Source organism: Ischnura elegans, chromosome X (genome assembly GCF_921293095.1).
Source record: "Ischnura elegans chromosome X, ioIscEleg1.1, whole genome shotgun sequence".
Taxonomy (NCBI): domain Eukaryota; kingdom Metazoa; phylum Arthropoda; class Insecta; order Odonata; family Coenagrionidae; genus Ischnura; species Ischnura elegans.
The window spans coordinates 69,818,342-69,843,872 of NC_060259.1; positions in this window are offsets into that span (position 1 = coordinate 69,818,342).

Consider the following 25,531-nt stretch of genomic DNA (forward strand, 5'->3'; position numbering starts at 1 on the left):
GTCTGGACACTATCCGAGCGAGCGACGGGGTTTATTAACGAGGTAGCCTCCTCGGTGGGCTCGGGTCCGTGGGGGCGCGGCTCCCCAAAGGAAGAGGTCACCCTCTTCCCCCCGTGCGGGGATGAGGGCAAAGTTTAATAAAAGACTATAAGGAGAAGACAAGATGATAGACGCCTTCATTGCACAGCTGTATCGTCTGGTGCAGTATTGTGAATTTGGTACTTTGGAAGAAGAATTAATTAGAGATCGCATCGTAGCGAGAGTAAGCTTCGAACAGCTATCGCAGACATTACAGATGGATCCCGAATTATCACTAGGAAAAGCAATGAGAAAAGCGTGGACTGTGGAGGAAATACGCCAACAACAGCAGACGGTTCGGAGAGGGACGAACGGCAGGAGTCCACAAGAATTGTCCCGATTTGAGGCGAAGGCGGTGCATCAACATAAGCAATCCATGAATAAGAAAATGCGTCAAGGAAATAAGCAAGCACCAAAACCGTGTGACAGATGCAGTAGAGTGCCTCAACATGAAGTTTTGGCGTGTCCAGCGAAAAATTCTGAGTGCAACGTCTGCCATAATACAATAAAAAGGGTCACTGGGAAAGGGCATGTCACCAAAAGAGAAGGGTAGAAACAGTGAAAGAGGAAGAAGACGACACATACTTCATGGTTAGAGTTGAATCAGGAACAGAGACATGGTGGATTACGATTAACATGGATGGAAAAGAAGTGTGATACAAATTAGACACGGGAGCCGATGTAACATTATGGGATCGGAAATGGTGAATAAACTTAGGCCCAATAGGAAGTTAAAACCCACAGCTAAGCGGCTATCAGGTGTAGGGCAAAAACCATTCCCAGTAAAAGGTTTCTGGTAGGCGAACATGTCGTGGAACGGCAGACAAAGCGTAGAAGAAGTAGTAGTAGTATTTAAATTTAGGGTGCATCGACGGCTAGGTCATTTCGCACCACTACTGCTTCATTTATTTCCAAAACTTATGTAGAAAGAGAGCCACTGCATACGGTGTCTTGGTACAAAGAGCAAGCATAATTAGATTTTATTAAAAATGTTTATTTCATTGATGAACTGAAGTGTATAGTTTAAGTTGGTAGGGTGGTCTCCTAAAAGGGCTTCTAGGTCTCCCCCTAGATGAATCCATCTTCGCGCGTCGTGGTACTTAACACAATCTATCAGGATATGTTTAATATTTAACAGGCACCTACAATCATCACATTGGGGAGGTTATTTCTCTTCAGTAAAGAGATACGCATGGATGAAAGGGCACGTGTGAGTACTACCTCCTCTCTCCGATTACTACAAGAAGAGGAGGGCCACGCTGCTATTACGTCCTTGATGACACGGAGCTTGTTATTGTTCAGAGTCCTCCACGACTCCCTCCATTGTTCCAATACCACATTTCTTAGTGATGCTCTTAGGTCATCGTAGGGAACCAGTGTTGAGGCAAACTATTCGTCACTCAGTGCATCCTTGGCCATAGCATCTGCTTTCTCATTCCCGGCTATCCCCTCATGTCCCGGTATCCACAGAAAACTGATATTAAAACCCTTTCTCGTGAGGGTCAGCAGCAGGGAGTGTATTTCTTGTACGATCGGGTGCACGGGTGAGAAGCCAGAGATGGCTTGTAGCGAGCTCAGGGAGTCAGTGCATATGACGAAGGAGACATCGTCGTCACCTAGGGCTTCTAGAGCTGTCCTTATAGCATAATGCTCCACCGTGTAAACACTACACATCGGGTGTAGCTTCGCTCTGATGTTCCCGTGGAGAGGGGGGAACACTGCACATGCACAAGCAGAGTTATGTATTGAACCATCAGTGTAAACCGGGGTAAGGTTGGGGTGATTATTCCATCGGAACATATCAAACAGACACTGGTACTCCGAGGGAGTTGTGGAAGACTTCGGTCGAGATCGTAAAAGAATATTTACCACCGGAGTCAGAGTGATCTAAGGGGGGTGTTCCGAGAAGGAAACAGCATACACTTCGGGCAGCGTGAAATCGCACCTGTGAATAAAATCGTTAAAACTAATACTTACTGGTCCTTCGGTTAAAAACATTTATAAAATGGGGTTTAAAAAGTAAACTATAACATGGATGACACGTAATGGCTAAAATTTTAGAAATATAGCTACAAAGCAGATAGGTCCTACGGTAGCATAGAGGCAGCTCACCTGCATCAGAATAGATACTAGGGATCGGGCTGGTCCTAAACGCCCCAGTGCATAGTCGCAGTGCTGCGTTGTGCACTGAATTTAGTTCTTTCAAATATGTCTCATGAGCGGACGCATACACAAATGAGCCGTAGTCTAATTTCGACCGCACCAGTGTGCGGTAAAGTAAAATTAAGTTGGTGCGATCTGCTACCCAAGATGCATGGCTTAAAAACTTTAAAACGTTCAAAGACTTCTAACAGTTCACCTTAAAATAATTAATAAGCTCCTTCCAGTTCAGTTTGTGGTCAAGGGTCATCCCTAGGAAACGGACTGATTCCACAAATGGGAGGTTTCTTCCGCCAAGATGTAACGTGGGATTTACATGGATGCCCCGAGTGCGAGAAAAGTGAACGCACTTGGTTTTCTCCGACGAGAAAATAAAGCCGTTATTTTGGGTCCACTTGTGAAGTTTATCAATAGTGAGCTGCGCCATCCGCGATGCGTTCACGACCCTGGAATACCTACAGAAGATCGCAAGATCATCCACAAACAGTGACCCTATCACTGGCTCCTGGATGCAGTTACCTATGGCGTTGATCGCAATAGCGAGCAGCGTCACGCTCAAGACGGAGCCTTGGGGAACCCCGTTGTCAAGAGGGTAAAAATTTGATAAAATCTGTCCCGTCCTCACTTTAAAAACACTGTTAGTTAAAATTTTTTGTATAATAATGGGCAAATTGCCTCTAATACCCCACTCGCGTAATACGCGTAAAATCTTACGTCGCCAGACCCGGTCGTAAGCCTTCTCCATGTCAAGAAGACACCGACTACGTGTTGGCGGAGCAGGAAGGCTTCTTGGATGAAATTTTCAAGTCTAACCAAGTGGTCCATGGTGGAACGGCTCCGTCTGAATCCGCATTGTATGCAGCAGATAAGTTTTCGGCGATCCAGCCACCAAATGAGACGTTGATTCAACATTCTCTTCATTAACTTGCACAGACAGCTGGTGAAAGAAATCGGCCGGTAAGAATTCGGGTCAGCTCGGTCTTTTCCATGTTTTGGAATGGAAACAATGACGGACTCCAGCCAGGACAAAGGAAAATCAACATCGGACCAGAGCTGATTATAAGTATCAAGGACTTCCAGCAACGCCGTTACAGATAGATTTCGGAGGAATGCATTGTGGATCTCGTCGGGTCCTGGGGACGTGTCGTGGGAGTCATGAATGGGTGATTTCAGCTCCCAAATTGTAAATGGGATGTTGTGATCTACCGTCGGGTTAGGCTCGTTAAAAGAAATGGGAACGCTCTCGAGCCGTTTCTTGAGGATAGTAAAAGAAGCTTCATAGCATTCGTCGCCGCTCAATTTGACGAGTAATTGGCCGAATACGTTCCCTATCGCAGATGGAGAAGTGATTTCTTTTCCATTGACTTCTAGGAAGGATATACAGAGATGCTGGCTGCTACCCGATATGCTCCTCACCTTCTAAAGTTCTAAGGTTGACGTCGGATATAAAATTCATCCAAGAAGTCCCCTTTACGTCCTTATCGCCTGACGCGCTTTCGCTCTGTCGCCGAAAACCGGAGATATTATTTGCTGTTGGATACTTGTCGAAAATTCGCAGAGCTTTCTTACGTTTTTTAATGGCTTCTGAGCAGGTTTCATTCCACCATGGCACCGCATTTCTTGGAAGGATGCTTCGAGATCGTGGTATGCTAATTTCGGCGGCTTGAATTATGCTGGGCGTCAAAAGACTTACGTTTGTAACACAGTGGTTTTTTTATCTCACACGTTGTTAACATTTGAGTTAAAACAATGCCAACCGGCTTTCCGGACAGTCCAACGGCCTGGTCTAATTAAATCGGGGTTAAAAGTTTGCTACCTTTTGATTAAAAGGGGAACGTGATCGCTCCTACTAAGGTCCTTATGCAAAGAGAGTGTGAGTTTATTGACCAAACTAGTCGATAAAATGCACAAGTCAATGGAGGAGAAATCGCCGCAAAAAGAGTTAAAACGGGTTTTCTCGCCATTATTGAGTAACAATAGGTTAAAATCACATATAAAACTTGATAAAATGCGTCCCCTTCGGTTGCACTGTCCCGGGGTGCTTCACCATAGACGATCGTGAGCATTAAAATCTCCATGTAAAATAAAAGGCTGAGGCAGCTGGTGAACAAGGGATTCTAGATTAAAACGGGTGACGGGTGCACCCTCCGACAGATAAACGTTGCACACCGTAATGGCCTCGGGACCACCGTCAGCGACACCGTCAAAGGACCACCGTCACCGCTACAGCTTGAAACGGTGTGTTAAGATTTATTCGGGAGGTGTAAAGTGCCTCCCGAACCAAAAGCGCCACTCCACCATGGGCTCGTTGGCCACTAGTATCGTCCATTCTAAAAGCGTTAAAATGCTTTAAATATCCCTTGTCCGTGTCCTTAAAACGCGTTTCCTGCAAACATATACAGAACGGGTTAAAATCTCTGATTAAAATTTCGAGCTCCTCCTTATGCCGATAAAAACCCTTACAGTTCCACTGTATGAAACAGCCATTTAAAAATAATAAAAAGTTTAAATAAATAGATATATAGATTTAAGACTGCCAGAGTCAACGCTTAATGCGTCTTCTCTACTTGGCTTTCGCCCGAATAATTTCTGACTCGGAAATATATTCGTCTTCTTCCATAGAATCTGGTTGGCTACGTGTAGGCGAACCAGATGGACCCGGGGACAGAGACTTTCCACGTCTGCTCTGCGTGGCCCCGGAGGTGGTTGGGGTTGGGTTCATCTTTGAAAACCCCTGAATAGCGTCGTTTTTTTCCTTCGGTGTGGTCGTATTAGTTGCCGGCTTAGTAGCCTTATCCGGCTTGGCTTGTTTGACATTCTTAGGTGTCAATTCTTCCTTCTATTTCTCTTTCGCTTTTGAATCATTTTTCTTCTCATTATCTACAACGGCAGCAACCGAGTGCGAGAATGTAGGCGCGATAAGTGTTCTGTATTTTTTCCGAGCTTCATTATACGGCAGCTTTTCAACGGTCTTTGGCTCTGAGGTGCACGCGTCACCGTCGTGCTTTTCTTTGCCACAGCGCTGGCAGGTGGCCTTGCCCTCACATCTAGTAGCGATGTGGCCGAAACGCTGGCATTGAAAGCTCCGCGTGGGACTGGGAATGAATGGGCGGACGGAAACCGATTCATACCCCGCGAAGACCTTGTCGGGGAGATTATCTCGAGAGAAAGTAAGGATTACGGACGTGCTGTTAACCAGCTCACCGTTCCTCTTCGTCTTTAATCGGCGACAGTCAATTACGCCCTGGGACGCCATCTCTCTATTTATCTTGTCTTCAGAGACGTAGAGAAGGTAATGGGTTATTACTCCCCGGCAGGTATTTAGGGTGCGGTGCACCTAGATCTTGATAGGGATTTCATTTATTTTTTCCATTTTTAATAACTTTTCACTTTGCTGATCATTTGCTGTTTTTAATAATAGTGTGCCATATCTTAATCCTTCGCCGCTTCCAATTCGCCGGTAACTGCTGCAGATAACACACGTCTTATTAAGAAAGGAGACGCCTGGGTTAGGGTGTCGCCATCATTTGCTCATTTCATTAACAAATATTTCCGACAAGCGGATGATTTAACTTCTCCTCCGCCCGTTTCCGGACGGGATCTTTTCGGTGGAGGAAAGAAATTGTCTTCCACGTCTCCTGGAGAGACGAAATATTTTCAGTCCGCCACATCCAAGCCGGCGCCCCATAAGGCTCAGTCCTCGCACACCACATCTGCTCCCTTTACACCGCCGACTTTCCACGCAGCCCGGACTAAAACTCAGCCGTCAGTCTATATGCAGAAGATACGGGCATCATTTGCAGATCCTTCTCCGAAAACAGTGCAGCACAACGCCTCTAATCATTTCTCAACTCTACAGCTGACTGGTGCGCCATGTGGCGCACAGCCCGCATGCCACAGAAACCCCCACCTTTTGGGACATCTACCGTCGACCAATCTCAGCTACGGGATTGGCCGATCACCAAATAGCCGGCTAAAAGCGCCGACGAGTGCAGGAAGTCGCGCACATCACTGCCACATCCACTTAGAGCCCAAATAGGCGAGAAGTAGAGCCCGTTCCCTAGGAGGAAAGGAAAGCTATCCTTGGCAGATGGTTCTCAGTTCTCTCTAGGAATGTTTTCTCCCACTTTAGTGGGAACCATGCCACCAGATATCGGCAAAATAATGATAAATATGCCGTTGCGGCTTTTGAGACGGAATTTGGGGTTTCCTCATTCAAATGTGGGCTAGTTAATAGTAGATGCTCACCCTGGTTTGCTTCCTCACCTGATGCAATAGAGTTAGGTGATGAAGGATACTTCGTTGGGGTAAAGTGCCCACTGGATGGGAAGGAGGTCTCCGCTGAGGAACTTTCCAAGCATGTAAGTTATTTGGACATAGATGAAAATTGTGTTTCTTTGCAAAAGAAACATAAGTATTTTGGGAAATTCAATTTTGACTTGTTTTGTCAAATTTGCAAAAGTGCAAGCTTTTGATATATTCCAAGGCAAGTGACAGCAATGTATGCGATAATGTGTTAAGCCGGTGTCCCACGGTCAAATTTGCATCAAAATATTTGGACCAAAATTTATGATGCAAAAATTTGTATGCAACGGGACGGGGTGTCCAACGATGCATCTCATTTGGACCAAAATCAAACGAAAGACTATATTCATGTAAACAAATTTGGAAGCTTGTGAAAGTGAAGGATATTGTCTTTTTTAGCAGTCGAACTTGTCTGAACAAGCCTCTTTAACATTAAAGAGGCGAAAAAATAAAACAGAAGGAATGCTGAACTTGGCCTTGGCTGGAAAGGGGGTATGAAAGCGTAAGAGTAAGCGTTTTGAACATGTTGGAGATGGAGTTGGTCGCCGATGTTCCCTCATATTATCGATATTAATTGACGATAAGTGAGGATGTTTTCATGCCCCATATCAGCAAGGTTGAGGGCAGAATAAAACGCCAGGATACAAACGTGAGGCAGTTTATTCCCGCGAGGAAAATGTTATTAATAAATGATGGACATTGTAGTTGAAAAGATGTTACGAATAGTGCTGTAAACGTGCATTGCAATCCCATTTTTTATCCTAATCTAGCAGTTGCTAAAATAAGGTCCTTATCATATGATAATAGTGATCTAAACAGGCAGCTGTAGTGTTTCATACGTAAAATCGTTATTTCATATTAGTCATTTCTCCAGCTGCTCGCTCGCTCGGATTGAATGCCCTCCACAAAGTTGTCCTGAACAATTCGGCCTCGATACCTCAAGTAAATCTTTTATTCTTTCCAAAACATCCCTCCTTGTATTGCGATTCTAAACGTCGCTTCCTTCTTATTAAACCCACAATACAGTTTATATCACATTCAACATCATCGTGGAACATGCCATAAACATTCCTCGGGAACAACATCCAACGAAGATCACACCTAGCAGAATGAATACAAAAAACACTGAAAAGAAAGTAACTCTTAAACAGGATTCTCAGAGTGGATGCCAATATAATCTAAAGAGAAATAAACATACTGATAGAAAAAGAATGCCCTCAATTATGAAGAAGTCATTTCAAATCCACAATACACTTCATCTTAGACTTCAAGTAGATATTAAGTCACCCTCCAGTCACTGACCCCCATCAAAAAGATGAAAACCAGTAACACTTCATTCAACTTCGTCGTGGAACATGCCGTACATATTCATCCGGTACAACATCGAACGCCGCATCACACCGAGCAGAATGAATACAAAACATTTCTGAAAATAAAAGTAACGTTAAAACAGTAATCTCAGAATAGCTGCGAATAATATCACATTAATAATTAAACCTACCAAGAGTCAAACAATGGTCAAAGTGTCAGCTCACTTGAGAGTCCATCGACAAAAAAATTGATGCATAAGGGGAGGCAGACTGAGCACCAATTAAGTAAGGGGGCACTAAACACTGAATACAATGGTCAAAGTATCAGCTCCATTAAGAGTCCATCGACAAAATAATTGATGCACAGGGGAGGCAGACTGAGCACCAACTAAACCATGGTCAAAGTGTTGGCACACTGAAGAGTCCATCGACATAAAAAATTAATGCACGGAGGAGGCCGACTGAGTGTCAATTTAGTAAGGAGTCACAAAACACTGTGTACATTGGTCCAAGAATTTTACTGCCCCTTAAACTGTATTAGCTTTGTCAGGACTTGCCTCACTTTGTTTCTGTAGCTGTGCACTAATGAACTTGCCATTGTAGAACAGCTGAATTTTTATGTAGCTCATCGACACTGCCCTTATTAGGTGTAGTTGATGGTTTTCATCAGGAGTCAGATTAAAAGAATGCTCCAATAGCTGTGGAAAATATTGTTATCACGCAATGCCTTCAGTGAAATGCCAACCATGTTTAACATGTTTGGGACAGTTGTTCTCACAGTGAGCCTTACAATTTTGTCGCACACCTTGCAAATCTTAATGACATCTTCGGAGGGTTTTGTGAGGCTACCTTTATATTTTATTGATATGAGTTGACTTCCAAATCTCTCATTAACCAGAGCCCCTTTGCTAGTGGAGCACTAAATTTTTTGTTGCAATTTGCGAGCCACAAATCCAGATACGTAGCCAACAATGTCTGCCGTCATTTCCGTTAGCTCCAATGGATTAGGCATAAGGAAGTAAGAATGACCTAAAGGTGTAGGGTCATTGATATCCAGATCTACCTCACCTGTTGTACTATTTATTGCCTCAACAGAAGCAAAATTCATACCACTGCTGACTGACACTTAGGATGGGTATGTCATGCTGTGGCTCACAGTTGCCTCTCTCACTGATCACTACTTGGCAATGAATAGAATTTTTTTGAATGCATCCTGCAACTGCCTAGCTGTGGGATTATGGGTGAATCCCCCTTGCGACCTTACGGTTGAGAAGAACAACTCAAGAGGTCCTGACTCAGCCTGTAGGTAGGCAGAAATTGAATGCCGTTGGTGGCCTGCCTCGACAGAAAATCACTCAGGCTGGTAACACTGGATATACAGGCAAGGAAACCAATGCATCCGGTTCTTCGGGAAGAAGAAACCAAAGGGTTTCCATCAGAATCTTTTAGATTGAATATGTATATTGTCGCCTCTTTTAGGAAACCCTTCACCTCCTCCAAATTGCTTGGGTGAATAGGCTTCTTCCATCCCTTTTGAAGAATTTGGCTTGAATAGAGAACATCGAACAGACCTTTAAACATTTTGAGAAAGATGCACAAAGTGTCGGAGCCTTGAAATTCTGCCAACTTCAGGCGTGAGCAAACAGACAATACATCAGCCACTGAATCACTCAACACCTGAGCTGCCAACTTCAACTTCATCTTCTGCCGCCTCCATTCCATGTGGGCATCCCTCAACTTGTTCGCCAGGTGATGTCCCTCCATCTGCTGCAGCTCATTCAAAGCCTCCAGAGACCCCCCAATAAATTACATCGCCCTCTCCATCTTTTAAAACCCATATGCCCCCATACTATTTCGGACCAACTTCAGCATGTGCGAAGGGTCCAGAAACACATGGACAGGGTCACCGGTGATTGGATGTGGAAAGTGAGAGGTAATGCTCGGAGGGGAGAGGTTATATCCTAAAATGTTAGCAATTGACATATTTGATGCTGCCCCATCAAAAGTCAATGAATAAACAAGTATTCTAGTTCCATGAATAACCTGAAGAACTTGGGTGATGATGTAGGCCCGCTACTCCCCAGACACACCGCTGGCAAAGTAGTATGCCAATGAAAGCTTCCATGTGTCATTGATGCCTACAGCCAAGACAACAAACATCCTTAGCGCATGGCACTCCATTTCCAGCCTAAATTCAACATAGCCGTGGGATTTCCTGTCATCTTATTCAACATGCTGCCTTATTGCCATTTCGTCGATCACCAAGTTGCAATAAATGGCATGCTTGGTATTATTCACCCTGAATTTCAAGGCATTCGTTGCCTCTTAACTAATGCCGAGCTTTTCATCTACGGTATTGCACCATTTGCATATGGTCCTTGGGTGTGGCAAGCAGGTATTGAAATGCTCTCGAACAAAGCGATAAGCTTTTGGCGAATAAAAATGGAGCGTCAAAGCAAATGCCCTTCATTCTGGCTCATATCTCTTGGGGAGTGCCTCATTCTGCCCTTGAGATATGACCCTTTTCATGAAGAACCTTGGATGCTTTTCGAAATGCCAAGGCCACCTTCATCCAAGAATTTCTTCTTCTCCAACTGTCCAATCACATTCCGTAGCCTCTTTTTGGCCTTCCTTTGCCTCCTTTTTGTCTGGAGGAGAAACATAATTTTCCACCTGGCAGCCTGCTAGTCTCGTCATTCTACTCAACTCGGCTCTCAGTTAATCAGCTGCAGTGCAGCTTTTCATACCATTGCAGACAACGACTGACTTGGCTGGATTTCCAATAGGCTCTGGCTTCATGGTAGGCCCTTGCTGTACATTATGGCGGATCGGAAAAATCGTTTTATTTCAAATCCATCTGGCCCAGGGAAAAAGCTGTGGGACCGATCAAAAATAAGGCCTGAAAATTTTGAGACCTCTAGGTGAACCCCTGACCGTCGCTCAAATGCAATTTAGGAGGGAGGGTCAGAATTCGAAAAATATAATATTTTATGGTAATTCCCTATAGAATTTCCGAGTTACTGTCCTTTTAGAACAAAAATCGTGCATTTTCACGCATCTGCCACCGTTTAGCCACAAAATGCCTAATTCGAGTCCGCGCCCGCGAAGAAAATATTCCAACGCCCACGCAGCGTCGCGGATACAAGGGCAGTAGGCCGATTCCGTCCCCCTCCTCGCTCGCTTCTCCCCCTCCCACGCCTCGAGTGCAGCAAAATTCATCCCGCGTGTGCTGCTAGGAGGGCTTTGATAATATAAATCGGAAGATAGCAGAAGGTAAAAAAAGGATGCATAGTGAAACGACTTGTCCCTTATTTGGCGCCTCGTCGGCGTTAAACAAGTCGATGTTACCAACTTTTAGAGAAGAGATCAAATATTTTTAGATCAGAGTACGTAGGAAAGGAGCCTGCGCGTAAAAATTTTGCATGCATCTGTTTCACTTCACAGTTTGTTAAAAACGTTGATTTCCTTTAAAAAGGCAATTGCTCGTGACAAACATTCAGGAGAATCACCGAGTGTACGATTTAGGGTACTGCTCACGTTAAGCATGTCTCGAGGGGATCGAGATTTATCACTCTCAGTCAGAATGTGCTTCACACTCAAATGTGAATCGCATTCTTCACACCAAGGTGGGTTCTTCTCTTCAGTGAAGAGGAATGAGTGTGTGAGGGCAGTGTGCCCTATCCTCAGGCGTGTGATTACTTCTTCTCTCCGGTTACTCCTGACGGAAAAGGGCCATGCTGATACTGCCGCTTTTATAGCTCGGATCTTATTGCTATTAGTCTCATTCCACGAATTTTGCCACTTGGTGACTATGACCCTTCGAAACATTGCCGTAAGGTGCTCTGCAAGTACCATGTCCCATTTTATTTCGGCTAAATCTAGTTCGTCTTTCGCTGTCTTATCTGCGCACTCGTTGCCAGGTATACCCGTATGTCCAGGTACCGACACAAAAGAGGTTAATTTGCTTGCTGTTGAGGGAAAGAAGAGTACCTTAAATATCCTGGATGAGTGAGTGGATTGGGTCATACGCTGAAAAGGATTTCAGAGCGCTCAGAGAGTCACTACACATAAGAAAAGAACCGGAATTGCATTTTAGATTCCTACGAGCCGTCCAAATGGCCATCAATTCTGCATTGAATATACTGCACAGTAGATTAAGCCTCGTCTTGAAAATATTGTGATGTTCCGAGGATACGGCGCAAGCACATGCGAAGTCGGATTTTGATCCATCCGTATACACGGGTGTGAAGTCCTTGTGGTTGTCCAGAAATTCCAAAAACCTGCACGGGTATTCCTGCGGTGTAGATATGGATTTCTGACGGTTGTGGAGGAAAAAATGTCATTCTGGTCGTGATACACGCCATGGTGGGTATATTGAAAACCCTGAAGGATATACCTACGGCAGCGAAATGTCAAGTCCTTTAATAAAACGCTGGAAACGAACACTTAGGGGCTTAGTAGCCCTCGCTCTTCTGTTAAAAATTTCTAAAAACATAGGTTTAAAAATAACATTAAAACATGGGTGTCCCTTAGTTGATAAAATTTTGGAGGCATAATTGCCAGCCACAATAAGCCTACGGATAGTCAGAGGCTACTCCCCTGCGTCCACATATAGGCTGTGGATTGGAGAGGTTCTAAAGCGCCGTTGGCTAGGCGTAATCCTTCGTTATGGACCGATGTCAACGGTCGCAGGTAAGACTCCCGTCCGGACGAGTAAACGAAGCACCCGTAGTCCATTTTAGACCGAATCAGAGATCGATAGAGTAAAATCAAGGTGGTGCGGTCAGCACCCCATGTCGTGCTACTTAAAACTCTTGACCCTTTAAAGACCGGACTACCTTACCAACTGATTTTTATTATTTTTTGCATATTCTATTTATTTTACAGCTATTTAAGGGATGTAATGAAATAAAACTCGAACAAAAAATTTTAAATGCGTTTTCAAGCATGTTCCCAAATGGGAACATTGGACAATCCAGTGAATAAAATTTGAAGGTTTTACTTTTTTTTGAGCATATATATTTTTAGAAAATATCATAAATGTGGTCAAAAATATATGTAATAATGATTTCATTCTCATTATACAGTGTATAAATTGCATTTATGGATTACTCATGATACATTGAAAAGCAGTGAAGATGCATTTTTTTCACGTTCAGTGCATTGGAGGTGTGTTTTTTTTGCAGACTACGCATCTTCTCTGTGAAGATTAATTTAGAATATGCCCCCCAGCTTTTCTTCGTTTCGCTGAAGAGTGCGTCATAGGTCCAGGATGAGAGATTATTTTTGGGCGTAGTCGCATGAGACTTGTCGCTACGCCGCGGAGAAACTCCAAGTGTGTTTTCGACCCTTTTCCATGGATTTCCCTGTGCAAAAGCCATGCACTGACGACACTCATATTCAAAGCATTTGAAAACAGATTCCACCACCATTTCTTGCTTTTGAAGTTTTGGCCTGTAGCTACTCAGAAGTTTGTCCAATACATCAACTCCCCCCATTCCCAAATTATATTTTTTTATCAATTGCGGTTGTGTAATTTCTATCCTTTTTCCTTCCCTCCTAGAAAATCTCTTAACAGAACCCAATGGCTCATTAGTGTAACAGTTGGACCCTAATGTAACCATTGAATTATCATTCCATCAACAGAAAAATACCACTCCATCAGATAGGAAATCAAAATCCCCTCGGTGAGATTTTGTCATCACTTTTGATGGTTTTAGCGGGCATTTGGCTATTCTTCCTTCGCGAATTGTACCTGTTGCCTTCATGCTTCTATCTGCCAGATCTACTAGCAGTGAGCGGGACGAAAAGAAATTATCGAAGTATAACTCAATTTGCTTAGGGTGCTCTACAACAGCCAAAAGATCGCATACTACCCACGTAGGACACTGCCTCCAAAAGGCGCCTTTAGAGCGCCTTTCAGGTGCCTATATCAGGCGTTTGTGCCTTCTGCCTTTTTCGAGGCGCCTTTAGGGTGCCTTTCATGTGCCTATAGCAGGCGCTTTTGCCTTATGCTTTCTTCAAGGCGCCTATTATGCCCATTTTAAAGTCGTGTATCAAATTGGGTGATTGGAAGAGGCTCTTAAGCTTTAAATTAAAAATATCTACATTTATTTTGATGAAACTGAATGAAATATAACCTTCTTCTGATCTCTTGTTACATTATGTACGAACTTTTCATTTCACATATCATGAAGCCTTATGGGTAATTATTCATTCTCTGAAATAATATAACCCAGGTAAATAGCCTTCTTCTTAAAATATATTCTTCGGCATTGCAACTGAATTCCTGAATGAATGGCAAAACTGTTAAAATTATCACATCTTGTGTTAGAAAATTCTGCAATCTCCATTATGAATTCATAAATTAATTTTGAATCACGCATTTTTCAATGTCATTTACTCATCACTTTTACATTATACTTTCTAGTGAGTCAAGTTTCGATATTTTGGTGCATACTTAATTTAAGGACTGTTTTCTTCTGTGAGGATGCGGTCATCATATCATCATTTAGTATTCTTTGCTTCCTCCTTGCATGTCATAAATTTCTCATAGTCATTGCTTGTTTCTACTCTTAGGATTTTTGAAATGAGAGCTTCATTACAAAATGTGTGGGACGGCTTTTGAAGATTTGTAACCTCTACTCTCTTTTAAATTTGGCGGCAACGAGAGTGCCTCTAGTGAGAAAAAGATCAACGATAACTACCCATAATTCACGTTGGTGATAATTTTCGGCGTTATTCCTCCATCACCGCCATTACAGCATCCAGCATCGTCTCGATTACTACCACGTGCGCGTATATCCAGCGAGTTTGTTCAGCGATTTTCGTCCTGTTATCTATATTGTTGGACTGGGCAGAGAATTGATCGACCACCTCATCATGGATTCTCCTCAAAAAGTAAGTTTAAGTTGAATATTTGTGCTTACTGGCTTTGTGAAATGTTGCAGGAAGTTCGAGAAAATTACATTATTTGAGTTAGCATTATGACCTTCCCTTGTTAAAGTCCTGATCCCTACTATCCTTCCATTTAATTTCGCTCAAAGTTTTCTTTGATAATCGGAAGTCCATCAGTGAACACGGATGGAATTCTGTAATTTGGAGCGCCAGATAGAAGCGCTTCGTGGAGCTCTTTTCTCTTTCCGGTATTTTTTATCATAAGATTCGTTTTATCATATAATTTAAAATTGAGCGAGCTCCTTTACATGAGATGGCTTTTCCTGGGAGAAAAACTTTCTCCGGCGCCCCGAGTTAAGGCCGTTTTACACGGTACGCGGAATTGCGCAGGTTAGAGCTGCATTAATTTCTAAAATGGCGTGGAATTGCATGAACGAAATTAGAACAGGGGCTATTTTGCCGTCTCGCATCCACGCATTCTCGCATCTGTTCTAGCAATTCACCGCTTTACACGACGCAATTTTGACTGCGCCTTCACACATACGTCAGACTGCGCAATTCCGTGTACCGTGTAAAACGGCCTTTACAGTGTTCCACCGCAGATTAGATTGGTAGGTTTAGAGCTTTGGATCTGAGTCCAGGGGCATGTGTCATAAACCAAACTTACCGAATGAGAAATCTTTAAAACATCATAAATTGTGCTCTTGAATTTCGCAATGAGTGTGGTGGGGATCATTATTACTCATTAACTTACTATTACATGTAAAATCTATCTATAGGTGACTATAGATAACGTACAACTTATCATTAAAGGCGTGTTTACATGGTGACTATGTTCGCGCGGGTTGACGCTCAGACAGATTCGCGAGCGAAGGCTCAGAATTAAGGCGGGCCAATTTTCGAGTGTTGATGTGGTTATACGGTGATTTTTTTATTATGAGCGCGTTCGTGCATCAACCCGCGCTTATACATTCATCGTGTAAACAGGCATTAAGAATTCATGGTGAAACAAAACACAGTATTATTCCACAAACTTTTAATTTTAGTTGCCAACTAGTTTCGACGTTTACACCGTCATTATCAAGACTGACTGAATAATAGCGTACAACGTCCAGCCTTACTTATCCAACAATAGTGTGAGGGAAGGAGGAGGGGGGAGAACTAAATGAGGAGCAGCATTGTTGGTTGGGCATTGTTGGTTGGATTGGAGGGTCAAAACACAAAGTATAAAAGTTTGGGGGAGGGGGCAGGCAGATAGAAAGTCAGGTGGTAACGAGGTTAATGGGAAGGGGAGGAGGAAGGATTGTCAAGGAAGAAGTCAGATTTTAAAACAGTTGATAAAAAATTAGAACATTTGAATACAGTCATATCATTAAAAATTTTGATGTTACGTGCAAGAGTGCATTTGGTGATTTCTGAAATTTCTAAAATATCCAGTTTTACACTTTTGTCCTGTACAGGCAAGTTTAAAACTCGTGTTGATGAACACAAAAGAAGTGCTCGTTTGAAAGACTCCATTTCCCATTTTTCTAAACACCTGTCCGAATCCAGCCACAACAGTGATTTTCATATTAAAATTTTACATGTACAGGACAAAAGTGTAAAACTGGATATTTTAGAAATCACCAAATGCACTCTTGCACGTAACATCGAAATTTTTAATGATATGACTGTATTCAAATGTTCTAATTTTTTATCTACTGTTTTAAAATCTGACTTCTTCCTTGACAATCCTTCCTCCTCCCCTTCCCATTAACCTCGTTACCACCAGACTTTCTATCTGCCTGCCCCACCACCCCCCCCCCCCCAAGCTTGTATACTATGTGTTTTGACCCTCCAATCCAACCAACAATGCTCCTCCTCATTTAGTTCTCCCCTCCTCCTCCTTCCCTCACACTATTGTTGGATAAATAAGGCTGGACGTTGTACGCTATTGCTCAGTCAGTCTTGATAATGACGGTGTAAACGTCGAAACTAGTTGGCAGCTAAAATTAAAAGTTTGTGGAATAGTACTATGTTTTGTTTCACCATGAATATTTCACGGTTCCACCAAGTAACGCCCAAATCAGTTGATTTTATTAGGCATTAAGAAATGTATTTGGAGTCGGCTAACGGTTAACCATGGGAATAATATTCTGAGGGCAATCATTTTTCACTTACATTGTCAATATGCATATACTTATGTGCAAAAAAAGATCACTTAATGGCTTGGGTCGTCGCAATCATATTTTAAGGACTATCAGCTAGTTTTAGGATAGGAGTATGTAAACCACATATGGGTTGTATGTCGGACATTTAGTAGTAAAATCATTAATACCATTAACGTACATTGCTATTCAACTGCAAAATGTAGCATCATACTCACTCAACGTTTCAGGATGAAGTTTCACTGCCACGAAGAATCAATTTCTTGCCTTTACATGCACGGCGCAAGGCTTCTATGGCAGCCCATGCTTTTCTTAGTGGTACCTTTGAAACTTCGAGTAATCCTTCGTGTACCAGTGATGAAGATACAGATATTGATGTACCTGGGATGTTAGAAAATGTGTGTTCCGGCAATGAGCTAAATCCACTGCAGTGTAATCAACATTTTGTCGAAAAAGATGGCGAGGTGGAAACTGATTGTGATGACTTTTTGGGCGAAGAAAGGTGTGCATTCATTAGTGAAGATGAACTAGATGTAGGTTCAGAAGGGAGTGAGATGCATTTCGATGATTCCATTAGCTCTGATGGAAGTGGAGAAGAGAAATTGTCTGATAAGCTTAGAGACTGGAGTTTAAGGTACAATGTCAGTCATAGTGCACTGACAAGTTTCCTGCATATTTTACACCCTCTTGACACTACACTTCCCTTATGTTCGACTACCCTCCTGTGTACACCCCGTACTACTAAGGTTAAAGTTCTAACCAATGGTCATTATTCACACCTGGGCCTCACAAAGGGATTGCTGAAGAAAATGAAAAGTGGGCTCAAGAGCAATGAGAAAGCCATAGGATTGTATATAAACATCGATGGCTTCAAAGTGTTCAAAAGCTGTAGGGAAGTGTGTTGGCCCCTTTTGTGCAAAATTAGAAATGCTGTTGATACTTCTCCCTTTGCTGTTGGAGTTTTTTATGGTAAAGGCAAACCTTCACCACTGCAAGACTACTTGCATTATTTCATCATTGAAGTGTAGGAGTTGTCTGAAAAGGGGTTGATTTTCAATGGTGTTCATTACAAGTTCTATGTACACTGTTATGTTTGTGATGCACCGGCAAGGGCATACCTAAAGTACATTAAAGGCCACACTTCAGTGCATGGGTGTGAGAGGTGTGACCAAGAAGGTAGGCATAATGGTAGGTTAGTTGTTTTCAGTGAGAAAGTGGGTAACATTCGCACTGATGATTCCTTCAATTCAAGAAGTGATCCGGAGCACCACAAAGGGGATAGTCCACTGGAGCGCATTTGTAAGAGGCCTGTTACGCAGTTTGTCCTAGACTTCATGCATCTTGGGGACCTAGGCGTGACAAAGAGATTCTTCACCTTCTTCCTTGGAAGAGGCCCCCCCAAGCACGTCTTGATTCTCGTGCAATAAATTTGTTGTCACATGCTTTGGTTGAGTCCTCAAAGTGGATTCCATTTGAGTTCAGCAGAAGATTACGGTCTCTTGACTCCGTTGCTCTGTGGAAGGCCACTGAATAGTAGTAGTAGTGTTTATTTTATAGGGTGCGTCGGCGGCTAAGGCCATTTTGCACCACTCACTGACTGGTATTGATAAAGGGGATTAGGCCCGTTCTGAAATTAACGTGTCAATAATTTACAAGAGGTATCATTTATATTTTATTGAAAAGTCGAGTTGAGTGTAGGAATGCTATCAGTCGGGAAATGTTTTCGGGAGTGTCTCCTAGTACCTCAGCTAGGTTGACTCCGAGGTTGTGATTCACCCGTGCATTACGATATCTTGCACAGTCCGTCAGGATATGTCGCACTGTTAGTGGACAATCGCAATTTAAGCATTGGGGCTGTATTCTCTCTTCGGTGAAGAGGTATGAATGGGTTAATAAGCAGTGACCAATTCTTAAGCGTGTTAAAACCACTTCCTCCCTGCGGACATTTCTTATAGAGGTCTGCCACGCAGTTATTACGGGCTTTATTTCCCGAAGTTTGTTATTTTGGATTTCGAGCCATTGCGTCTTCCAATTTTGTCTAATCATACCCCTCATGGCATTCCCTAAATCTTCCGCTGGCATTAACTGAAAATCTGTATCCGGAGACCTGAGCGCATCTTTGGCTGCAGAGTCTGCTTTCTCATTCCCTGGTATGCCCACATGTCCAGGGACCCAAGCGAAGCTTATAGTGGTCCCTTTTTTACTCAGGGATAACAGAGTGCTTTGTATGTCCTGAACAATGGGGTGACAAGGAGAATAAAGAGATATGGATTGGAGAGCACTGTAAGAATCTGTACAGATCATAAATGACGCAACACTGTTTTTAATGGATCGGAGAGCAATCCTAATGGCAGTGAGCTCAGCCGTAAAAATGGAACAGTACGGATGCAATTTTGCCTTAAGGACTCCATGATATGGGGATACCACAGCGCACCCACAGGCGGTATCCGATTTCGAACCGTCAGTGTATACGAACGTAGATTCGGAGTTTTCGGCGCGGAATTCCTTGAAAAGTTGTTGGTATTCTCCCGGCATAGTAGTAGATTTAGAGCAGCGAGTAAGATCAAGTCTCAAAGCTGGCCGGGGAATTAACCACGGCGGCACGTTGCTGTACCCAGTGGGGTACGTGGCGGGCAAGGTAAAATTGCGTTCTGCGATTAGGTTTCTGAAGCGAACACTTAGAGGTTTAGTGGATCTTGTCTTTCGGTTAAAAAGGTCTAAAAGCAGTGGGTGAGAAATAATGTTAAAACAGGGGTGGTTCGGCGCGGATAAAATTTTTGTGGCATAATTGCACATCAACGTCTCTCTGCGATTGACTAGGGGAGGCTCTCCTGTATCGGCGTAAATGCTCAAGACAGGGGAGGTCCTGAAGGCACCGGTTGCTAAACGCAGTCCCGTATTATGAACCGTCGAGAGCGGTTTCATGTAGGTCTCACGGGCGGATGAGTACACAATCGATCCGTAGTCTAGCCTTGAACGTACTAATGCTCGATACAGCATAAGCATTGAGGTACGATCCGCGCCCCATGTCGAATGTGACAGAAACCGTAAAATGTTCAGAACTTTGAAGCAATTGTCTCTTAGAGTTCGGAAATGTTCGCGCCAATTCAGGCGCCGGTCCAATGTCATACCCAGAAATCGGGCGTTCTCAACGTAAGGAAGCTCATTACCATTGAGATATAGGGACGGTGGGGCTTGTACACCCCGTCCTCGGTAAAAGTGAATGCATTTCGTTTTCTCAGTAGAGAAACGGAATCCATTCCTCTGAGACCAAACGGAGAGCTTATTCAGAGTCAGCTGGATCAGCCTAGAGGCATTCGTTAATTTTGATGACCTGCAGAAAATAGCGAGGTCATCAACAAACAAGGAGCCCATAACTGGGGAGCGGATACACTCGGTCACATCGTTTATCGCAATGGCAAATAGGGTCACGCTCAGTACGGACCCCTGGGGTACTCCATTTTCTTGTGGATATAAGGTAGATAGATATTCACCTATTCTAACTTTAAAAACTCGGGCATACAGAAAATTTTTAATGAAAATAGGTAGATTTCCTTTAAACCCCCATTTATCAAGTGTCTTCAGAATTTTGTACCGCCAAACACGGTCATACGCTTTCTCTAAGTCGAAGAACACGCCAATTACGTTTTGCCGCAAGAGAAATGCTTCCTGAATGAAACTGTCAGTCCTGACGAGATGGTCGGAGGTTGACCTACCCCGTCGAAAGCCGCACTGGATATCCGAAAGAAGGTTCCGCCGCTCCAACCACCAAACGAGACGACGGTTGACCATTCTTTCCATCACCTTGCATACGCAGCTGGTGAGAGATATCGGTCTATAGTTGTTTGGGTCCGATCCATCTTTTCCTTGTTTAAGGATGGGTACGACTATGGACTCCCTCCAAGGGTCTGGAAAACTACCCTCTGACCAAATTTGGTTAAGGGATCGCAGCATATGGGGGAGTGCTTCTTTGGGAAGATTTCTTAGAAAAGCGTTATGCACCTTATCTATTCCTGGTGAGCCGTCACGGGATTCGAGGATGGCGGAGGTCAACTCCCACAGAGAAAAGGGGTCGTTGTAAACCTCGGCAGAGTCTCTCGGGTTAAAGGTAAGAGGTATCGTCTCATTCTGCTCTTTCAGTGTTCTAAATGGTTCGTCGTAGCTGCCGTTACGACTCGTCTCCGCAAGTCGACGTCCAAAGCACTCGCTTATTTCGGGAGGTGTCGTCAGAACTCGGTCAGTCTCCTTCAGGGATGAAATTGCAGGGTTGTGGTTAGAGCCAGAGATGCTTTTAATCTTCCTCCAGATGTTGGATATGGGAGTCCTGTGGTTTATAGAACACACAAACTCCTCCCACGAAGCTTTCTTGGCCTCCTTAACCATTGCCGAGCTTTCGCTCTGAGGCGCCGGAAGGCGGTGAGATTTGTCGCCGTAGGATATTTGCTAAAGATTCGGAGTGCCCTCTTTCGCACCTGTATAGCTTTTGCGCACTCCTCGTTCCACCAAGGAACTGTGGGCCTGTGAGATTTGCATTTAGAACGGGGTACGGTGGAATTTGCGGCTTCTAGAATGTTATCTGTGAGTACTTTTATGTTCCCCACACCATTCACATTGTCGTCGTGGTTAAAATAAAAATTTCTTTTAAAAAGAGACCAATTGGCCTTGCGGACAACCCAATTGCTTGGTTGAGTCGGACGGTGGATAAAACCGCCACCTTTAGTTATTAAAATAGGGTAGTGGTCGCTACCGCATAAATCTTTATGTACGGACCACTCAAGCCTAGGCATTAGGCCACCTGTCGTAATACTTAAGTCGATACACGAGAAGGTACCGTTGAAGCTGTTGAATCGAGTTTTTTCACCGGTGTTTAGTAAAAACAAATTAAGGTCATTGATAAAATTTGTGACTATGTGTCCCCTTTGATTGCACTGAGTTCTTGAGCTACCCCATAGGGTGTCGTGTGCGTTGAAGTCACCCATTAAAACATAGGGCCGAGGTAACTGACGAACGAGGGATTCTAAATTAACTCGACTCACAGGTGCACCTTCCGGCAGATATACGTTGCAGAGAGTAATTGCCTCGGGTGCGTGTACTGTCACTGCAATTGCCTGCAGCGGAGTGTCCAATTGCACTCGTGAGGTGTATAGGGCCTCCCGAATAGCAATTGCCACTCCACCCTGGGCTCGCTGACCACTGGTGTCGTCAAGTCTAAAAAATTTAAAACCTTTTAAAACGGTCTTGTCTGTCAGCTTAAAATGCGTCTCTTGCAGGCATATGCAGACGGGGTTATAGTCTCTAATTAAAACAACCAGCTCCTCCTTGTGCCTATAAAAACCATTCATATTCCATTGTAGAATAAAATTCATGGTTTAAATTGTTAAAATAAATAAATAAATAGGTTAAAATCTGGAAATGTACGTATGTACACAGTGAGCGGAGGATCAACGTTTTAACCGCTGTTTCCTCTGCTTTATCCTGGCCTGGAACACTTCTGTGTCCGAGACACAGAGGTCTTCCTCCATGGCATCATATTGTGCATCTTTATAGGATGTGGGTGGGGGTGTTTTATCCCGCTTATTCCCAGCATCCTCAGAAGTAGATTTTGGGTTTTTCTTAGGGGAAACCGCCTTAGAATGACTTTTCCTGTCTGTGACTTTATTAATTTGCTTTTCTGTTTTTTTTTGTTCTCGTGTGGGCATCTTCGTGCTCTCAATGCGAAAATCATTATAAGTCTGAGTAGAGATGGTACATGTAGTTTTTTTAGTGGTGGTTGCGACTATTTGCGAATACGATTTTGAAAATGTTGGGGCCATCTGTGACCGGTATTTCATTCGTGCCTCGGAGTAGGGGATTCTTTCCAGGGTCTTTATTTCCATTATCCTCCTTTCATCTTTCATGACGGGACAATCTCGGGAGTACGATGGATGCGTGCCCTCGCAGTTGACGCAGAAAGGCTCCGATGAACATTTCTCACCGTCATGCTTGTCCTTGCCACAGCGCGGGCAGGTGTTCTTGCCCTCACATCGCGGTGCGATGTGGCCGAATTTTTGGCATTGAAAGCAACGCATCGGGTTGGGAAAGAAAGGTCTCACAGGTACCGATTCATAGCCTAGGTAGACTTTGCTCGGGATTTTATCCAAACCGAACGTGAGGATTACCGAGGTAGTATTAATCACTTCACCGTTACGCTTCGTTGTAAGTCGTCGACAATCAATGACACCCTGGGAAGCCATCTCCTTCTTAATTTCGTCTGGTTCGACATATAGTAGGTCGTAGTGGCTTATCACACCCCTAGATGTATTTAGAGTACGGTGGATCTCGACATTGATTGGTATATCGTGCAACTTTTCTACTTTTAACAATTTTTCGGCTTGTACGTTATTGGCTGTTTCGATTAATAGGGAACCATCTCTAAGTTTCTTTACTGAGTTTGGCTCTCCTGGAATAATGGCTTGAAGTGCTTTTTTAATGAAGAAGGGAGAAACCTTTTTCAAATTTTCGCCGTCCTTGGAGCATTTCAATGACAGAAACCGTTTTGCTCTTTCGAATAACTGTTCTCCTCCGCCCGTGTCCGGGCGGGATCTCTTTGGTGGAGGAAGAATTTCAGACTCCATGCTACGTTATATTTCATCCCCTGGGCTCCCCACCCACCACGGAGCCACACATTCGGGACGCCACACCGAGATTCGGTGTGGTCGCCAGGGCTACCCAAGGGACATAGGAACCTTCGAAAGGGGGTCTCTTTCGGGTTAGAACCTCCAGCGCGGGGGCCCTCCGAACCCACACGCCTTCAGCCGCCCTACGGAGACCCCCATATCTCCAGCACTAACCCGTCCTGGCGTACGCTCGGAAGGAGCCGCCAAGCTCCCCAGCCGCCAGGAGCCGATTGACCGAGCTGGGCTCTTCTCGGCCGCCCGTTTTGCGGGGAATCCAGGGCCGAAGTGGGGTGTTGAACTCCGGCCCATACCGGGTATCCGACGCCCAGCTGGGTGCCGGAGAGCTCACCCACCAGGATCCCCTTCTCCCCCACGTACGGGTCTCCACGCACGGCAAACACGTGGGTGATTCTGGACGCCAGATCTTACGGCTACTCAGAGCAGCAGAGTCACATGCTGTCTGGACACTATCCAAGCGAGCGACGGGGTTTTTTAACGAGCTTTTCTCCTCGGTGGGCTCGGGTCCGTGGGGGCGCGGCTCCCCAAAGGAAGAGATAACTCTCCTCCCCCCGTGCGGGGGGCCACTGAATGGCGACAGATGCTGTTGTATGTGGGGCCTGTGTTGTTGAAGGATGTTCTTCCCTCCCAAGTATACGACTTATTTCTTCTTTTACATGTTGCCGTAACTATGCTATCAAATGAGAGACTTATTGAAAAGCACCTAGGAAATGCACAGCACTTGATTGAGAGTTTTGTGCAATATAGCCGGAAGGTCTTTGGAGAGGACTTCCTCTCTTACAATGTGCATAGTCTTCTCCATGTGTGCAAGGATGTGGAGCAATTTGGACCTCTCATTGATTTCAGTGCCTATCCTTTTGAAAACCACCTTCGTGTCATTAAGGCAGCAGTAAGGTCATCGAAAGATCCTCTGCAGCAAATCTGCAGAAGAATAGCGGAAAGGGACAATCTGAGGGGACAGGATATATTTGACAATGGGAAGGGATTACTCTGTAATCATGATGATGGTCCAGTTCCTGTGGAGTGCAGTGCTAATGCGGAGCAATATAAAAAGTTTAAGTTTGAAAAACAGACTTGGAGTGTAGATGCTCCTAATAATTGCCTACTTTTAAATAGTGGGAAATTTGTCATTTTTGCAAACTTTTTGAAGTGTCCTCCCAACATTCATGTGGTGGCAAAGTTATTCTCCCATCAAAGAAGTTGGTACCATTATCCAATTGACTCAAGGGAGATTCATGTATGTGAGGTGGGTGAACTTTCAGAGTCACTTACGATGCTTCACCTGGATGATATTATGTGCAAGTGCATAATGCTACCCACTAATAGGGGTTCATTTGTTGCATTTCCCCTTCTGCATTCATATTAGGTGAGAGCGAATGAACAAGTGATAACATTTTGTGAGGCGTTTTCAAGAGTTATCTAATAAAAGTTCTTGTTTTACAGGTTTTTAAGTACAGTGTTGTCCATTTTATTGAGGAAAACTCTGTGGAGGCTGTTCCCACCAAGTGGTTGCAGGGCCAAGAAAAGGGTGTGAAAAGGCCAAGCCTGTTTTTGGCCAAGAAAAGGGTGTCCTAGGAGGATCATCAACGACTACGTTGATCCTCCTTCGGACGAAGACTCAACTTGGAATAAACTTGAAGCGAGTGTGTTAAGGACATTTGGTTAGTGTATTTGATATGCTGAAGATATTTTATGTCTAGCCATTACATATTGTACATTTTTGGTCATCATTAAATATTTATCATTTCAGATTCAAAGGAAAAAGCATCTTCCTTTTTGGAACATTTTACTGTCCACTCAAATTTGGAGACAGAAAATGAGTGGGACAGTAAAGAGGAACGGAGGAGAAAGGCTAGGAAGCGTTGGCCGAGCGATAGCAGTGAGGACAGTGACCTGCAGGGTCAAGTATGGCAGAAAAAGACTCTACCAAAGAAAAAAAATGATGGCCCAATGATCCCTG